This window comes from Musca domestica, unplaced genomic scaffold (assembly GCF_030504385.1).
Source record: "Musca domestica strain aabys unplaced genomic scaffold, Musca_domestica.polishedcontigs.V.1.1 112, whole genome shotgun sequence".
NCBI lineage: Eukaryota > Metazoa > Arthropoda > Insecta > Diptera > Muscidae > Musca > Musca domestica.
Window position 1 is genome coordinate 901,044 of NW_026712140.1, and position 6,732 is coordinate 907,775.

General features: G+C 35.6%; 1 long non-coding RNA gene across 1 annotated transcript; it reads left to right on the plus strand.

Moving 5' to 3' along the window:
* Positions 1-1,127: 1,127 nt before the first annotated feature.
* Positions 1,128-6,490, plus strand: LOC131807147 (uncharacterized). Its single transcript, XR_009344311.1, has 5 exons — positions 1,128-1,267; positions 1,346-1,860; positions 5,416-5,523; positions 5,639-5,933; positions 5,999-6,490. It is a non-coding gene; the product is annotated as an uncharacterized LOC131807147 (long non-coding RNA).
* The last annotated feature ends 242 nt before the right edge of the window (positions 6,491-6,732 follow it).

The following is a 6,732-nucleotide window of genomic DNA, read 5'->3' on the forward strand; positions in this document are numbered from 1 at the left end:
CCAATTGTCGGTATGACATGTTCCAACAGTCGGCATACCGATTTTTTTGTGAGAATAATTAATAATAATAATAAATTAATTCATTAAAATATAATATTTTTGTTTAGTTAAACTGATTCGACGTCTTAATTGTACGTTTCTTAAGAATATGGATATATGAGGACTTTCACAGACAAAAATTTAATTTTTATTAGAATAAATCATCTTTTCTTAGCGAAATTGTACACAAAGATAGCAGACAATATATTTGAATTAAACAAAATACAATTTGTTATAATAGTTTCATTTATTTGGGCTTAAAAATAAAAAGTGCCGACTACTGGGACATGCCGAACTTAGGCACACTTACCCTATGATATGTGTTTAATATGTATTAGGTAAAATTATTATAATATTATGATTTTGGATTATTTTTTGGTAATTCGTGCAAATTTAACATTTTTTGAGACGATATCTTAAAAAATTAGGGAATGTAAAGCAAAACCGACATACCGAAATGCCAATTCAGAATTTTACATTAGAAATCATGATGCTGGCGATTAAGACAAAAAAACTTGACAATAATTATATTTTTCATATGCGGTTACTACTAGTTAAAATAATATGCTGTAAAAGTTTTAAAACGGGGTTCTCTGTAATAAATTTGACTGAATTTAAGCAATCGTAACTTCAATAGCCGGACGAATTGAATGATAAAGCTTTTCGCTAGTGGATTGTGAACGGTATAAAAGATTCGGTGCTACCAAACCTCTCATAATTATGCATTCGTTCTACAGCCTACATTTCTATCATTTCTCGAGACGTAATCTATAATTTTTTTATTATTCTATAGAACGCAAGAAAACAATTAGTAACCTGTTCAACAAGATCCAGCGCTAAGTGCAATTATGACGATTGGCATCCCATCCATTCATTCATTTATATACACAAATGAGATAATGAAAACAAAACAAAAGGAAGAAAAAAAATTGTTTTCATGTTCTCAGTAAAAGTGAAAACAAACAACAAAACATTGCTATAGAATGAGGCTTCATTGTAAGCCGCTCAGCAGAGCTGTATCTTAAGCTGACTGACTGCGTTGGTATCATAAAGCCGCAAAAATAATTCACATATCAGTATGCCGCAATCAATGGTGGCAATTAAGTCGTATCGCTGAAACAGTTTAGTACGCGCACATCGGACATGCAAAAACGGGGATTTTACTTGACGACATTATCGCTGTTTGCTTGCTTTGGAATCGCTTGGTGTAAGGTGGCCATAAATGGAGGTGGGTATTCCCCGGTTGCTTGACTGTAATCTGAATGAAATCATTTTCTTCCCACTGCATGTGTTTGCATGTGTGTAGTCTCAAATGTATGCCAAAATTCAAATGGCCGCTTGGGTAGATGTACGTCACTGACGAAATGCCTCAATCACAGTGAATGCGATCGTAATGCCAGCAAAACGGAATGTACCAATGGTTATGGACCTCCACCATATGTTTGCTGTGTTTTTGGCAAGAGGATTATATTTCCCGATGACGATAATGCAGGACGTTTCATGCCTTCAGCATCATCATCACATCTACGTTAAATGAAACATCTATACATGTAGCAGACCGTTCCACGGCCTCAACATCAACAACTTCGAGTCGTGGTATTTTATTTCCTGATGAAAACGGTCATTTTAATATTCCAAAAATTGCACCTCCGGGAATCAGCAATAGATGGGCCAATGAGTGGTTGCAGCATGAAAAGAAAGTTAAACTATTTCCACGGCCTCCAGTGTGTGGTCCAATGCTGGTGGGTGACAAAATTCATGGCGGCGTCGAAGCTCAATTGGGTGAATTTCCATGGCTGGTCAATTTGGAATACAGAAATGGTGAGTTAAAGAAATTTGTATAAACTTGCAAAAATAAACAAGTAAAAAAGCCGGGAGGTACCGTTATATGGGGGATATTCGATATCGTGGGCCTATATTCATAATTCTTTTCCAGGGGATAAGGTACTCACAAGGAACTCCTTGTGTGGATTTTTAGAAAATTTCATTGAAAATGTGGCTAAAATCATCAAAATACCGACTATCGGTGGGTGCCGTTATATGGGGGCTATACCATATCGTGGACCGATATAGCCCATCTTCGAACTTGACCTGACTGCAGACAAAAGACAGCTTCCTATCTTAATTCGTTTTGACTGTAGCGTGATTACAACAGAGAGACGGACACATCGTCTTAGAATTTTACACTGATCAAGGTGGTTATCTTAAATTCCCTTAAATTTGGTACTCCTTGATATGTCTATTCGAGTAAAAGTATCGAATTCTAGTTCATTCAATTGAAAAATGTGATTAGGAATTTTCGAATAACCATAATTAGGTTTCTTCAATGAGCAATCTTTCTTGTCAGTACAATTTTAAAACAGTTTGGCGGGAAAATAAGAAAAAGTATCCTTACGTTGGAGCTATGTCATATAGTGGATCTGTATCAAATGTGGTTGGAATTAGCGGCTATACAGACAATTAGAAGATACATTAATGCAGGGGCTATAGGAAATACTGAATCTATATGGAAACGTGTTTGCAAAGAAAAATATTACCTAGTGATAGCGAGAAACCGTATAATTGCATAAAAATGGTGGCAAGAACCTTCAATATACCGAAAATTGGGAGGTAAAGTAATATGGGGTGTATTTCTAAACGTGGAGCGGCAAAGCCAATTTTTAATGCCAGCATCCTTACAGAGGATCAAATTTCAGAGCTCTACATAAAATAATGAAATTTTATGAAAAATAATTTTGTGGAATATTTTGACCTGCTATGATCCCATTTAAAGGGAATTTAATCCGTATTTTAAAAAGAGGACGAAAAATACCCATTTGTGGACTCGCTCGTATTTTTATCTGAAATATTGCCGAAGACACTATATACGTAAAATGCCCGGATTTCAAAGAATCTTAATCCCAAAATTTCCAAAAATGTGGAAGAGGGGGAACCTGCCCCATATATTTAGGTTACTTTGTGACGTGTATTCTTTTATACACTCCACCGTAGTATGGAGGGTATATTAAGTTTGTCATTCCGTTTGTAAAACCTCGAAATATACATTTAGACCCCACAAAGTATATATATTGTTGATCAGCATAAAATTCTCTGTCGATTTAGCGATGACCGTCCGTCCGTTCGTCTGTCCGTCTATCAGTCTGTGGAAATCACTCTAGGTTGATAAAATTTTACTTAAATGTGTATTATGACTGCAGGACTTTCGGTGTTGAAAATGGGTGATGTAGGTCCACGTTGTGGTATAGCCCCATATAATGGCACCTCCCTTTTTTCGGTATTTTGATGATTTTAGCGACATTATTCACCGGAATTGTTTCAAATTTGGTATTTAAAGTTCGTAATGGGTACTACAGGCTATGACAGAAAATTGTCTTTGCAGGTCCACGTCTTCGTATAGCCCCCATATAACGGTACCTCCCTATATTCTGAATTTTGATTATTGCAGTTTAAAATCAAAATCAATCCACCAAAAATTTTTATTCAAGTTTCGCATTTGAATATTGTAATGGTTTATGACTAAAGTTGCCTATGCAGGCCCACGTCGTCGTATAGACACTAATTTAACGGCTACATTCGGTATTTTCAAGTTTTTAACATAATTTTTAACGGATTTTATTTTTTTTTCTGAAAATTGCCAAAATCGTTCCAAAATGATGAAGGGTATTCAAAGATCGGCCCGGCCGAAATTAAAGCTGTTTTACTTTTTTAGCTCTGCCTTCATAATTTCCCCGCATTTATTTGAAAAACTATATTTTACTAGAATTCAATAGCCCCTATTGAATTCATCAATGTTGCTATCTAATACGTCAATTGAAGCGGGCTCTATAGCGGGTCTATATAGACATGATCTTGAATATATCCTAAAAAAGTCTGAAGACGTTAAATGTGGCGCCTTCTTGTTGAAATTACATTTCATGCAAGTCAAGATCTTCCATTAGTTTGTAAGAAGATTCATGGTTAAATTATAGACCAAACTAAAGATTTTTGACAGTGAAAAACCCAGTAAAGAAAGTCCTAAAGTCGGGCGGGGCCGATTTTATGATACCCTACACCACTTTGCTAATTTAGTTGAGCTCCACATAACAAGTAAAAGATTTTATGGGAGAATTCAATCATACACCCTATGATTATAATTATAATTTAAAATTTAAAGGACTAAATACGCCGAAGCATTTGTATCTTTTAAATTCGGACTTGTATTGCCCATTTGGTGCAAAATTAATTCTAAATCAGATAAAGATATATATGGGAGCTAAATCCAAATCTGAACCGATCTCGATAAAATTTGGCAAAGATATTTCGGAGTGCATATAACGGCTGTGGGTAACAAATACAATAAATCGGATGAACAATATATATGGGAGCTATAAACTATATCTGAACCGATCTTCACCAAATTTGGTATACTACCTTCTAGACTAAATTCGGTCGTATGTGCCAAATTCCATCCCATTTGGACAAATATTAGACGTTTGGTGCACAATAAATGGTAAATCGGACGAAGTTAAATATGGGAGCTATATCCAAATCTGAACCGATCTCGATAAAATTTAGCAAAGGTATTTCCCAAATATTGTTGTTACAGAGTGCATATTACGGCTGCGGAGGACAAAAATAACAAATCGGATGAACAATATATATGGGAGCTATAGCTATATCTGAACCGATTTCGATAAAATTTGGCACACTTATTTTCAGGCCTAATTTGGTTGTATGTGCAAAATTTCATACTATTCGGGCTGATATTACACGTTTGGTGCACAATAAAAGGCAAAATCAAAATTTTTACCGATTATCTCCAATTTCAATAGGGTTCGTCCTTGGGCCAAACAAATGTTGTTTGCAAAATTTCATCTCAATCGGAAAATAAATGCGACCTGCATTTTGTTCACAAGAATATATGGACAGACGGACGGACGGACAGACGGACTGACATGTATAAATCAACTCAGAAAGTGATTCTATGCAGATCATCAAAAGGAACTATGGGTCTATCTCGTTTCCTTTTGCCTGTTACAAACAAATGCACAAAGACATGATACCCTGACCACCTTGTGGTGTAGGGTATAAATATTTAACGTACGCGGTCTGATTAAACCAGTGTTGCCACAAAGATAATAGATGAATAATATCCGCTTCACATTTTTAGACGTGAAGTTAGTGGTTGGTATTCGCAATATCATCAATACAATAGAAATCACAACAGAATGCTATAGGTCGCCACTTAAATATATATTTTTAAAAGTGTGTATCTTTCAGTGATGGAGTGTTTCTACTAATTTGTCAAATATCAGTCACCTCGAAATAACTATTTATTTCAGGCGACATGTTTTTATAAAAAATAATAGAATTGATTAAAATATTCGTCAATTTCAGAGGAAGGAGATTTGCAAATAGGCTGTTCTGGGAATATAATAAATAGCAGATATGTGGTCACAGCTGACATTGTGTACAGGGTCCCATCGAAGAACTATTGGGGCAATTGTAAGTATATATTCAATTAAATTATACAAATGAAATGCCTTCTACATTTGGTGCCGCAAATTCAAAAAGTTTCCCTTTTGTTCCCTTACTTATTTAAACATATTTGTCTTCCTAGAGTATCCATACGAGTTGGTGATCATAACACTGCCACAGAGAATGATTGTGATGATTTAGGATGCATTGATAAATTTAAAATCTTCCATATCATTGAGAAAATCGTACACAAGGAATTCCATGAGACCAAAAAAGGAAGACCTGATCAACGATATAGCTCTGCTGAAAACTGATAATGAAATAACATTTTCCTTTTTCGGTTGCTCCAATATGTTTACCAAGTGTTATAAATTCATTGCATCCACCAATTAATGGTTCCACACTGACTGTTGCCGGTTGGGGTGACAATGGTATAGGTGAGCAGAATAAGACGACAGAATTTTTATTGAATACCAATTTAACTTGCATCTACTATTTACAGAGGACTTTACCGTGGAAAAACGTATTGTCGATGTGCCCTATGTGGAGAATAGTGTTTGTCCGATTCATGTGTTGCCGACACAAATGTGTGCTGGAGGTGTTACCGGCAAGGATAGTTGTATGGTGATTCTGGTGGTCATTGGCTCGACGTTCCATTGGCGCCTGGGTCATAGAGGGCATTGTTTCGTATGGCCGTAAATGTGGTGGCGATAAGCCCGCGATTTATACTAGAATAAGAAGTTATATATCCTGGATTGTTGAGAATATGAGTGATACATAGGGTGAAACAATGATTTATTTCGCTTATTATGACGTTAGATGTATAAGGTTTTTAACATAAATGTAGTAGGGAGAGTAGAGTACACATGCACTTCTGATATTGTACTTTAGTTTTCGGTGTAGAATTAAAATTTATTTAAATGTACTAATCGTGTCAGTTTATCCTTATTGTCATAAAAATATACCATATGACGTAACCATTTGTTAAAAGAAATATGTATTATTCTTTCTTTAGGTTCACACATTTCCAGACGAGTAGTAGCTGGGGAACTACTAGTCGAATGCATGACGCAGCCTGTGCATCAGGCTCTTATTTAAGAAAATTTACACCCTACGGCACATAGTGGTAAGTAAGGGCATTATGTCTTTGTGCATTTGTTTGTAACATAGAAAAGTAAGCGAAATAGTTTTAGTGATCTTCATCGAATCGCTTTCTGAGTCGATATATGTCAGTCC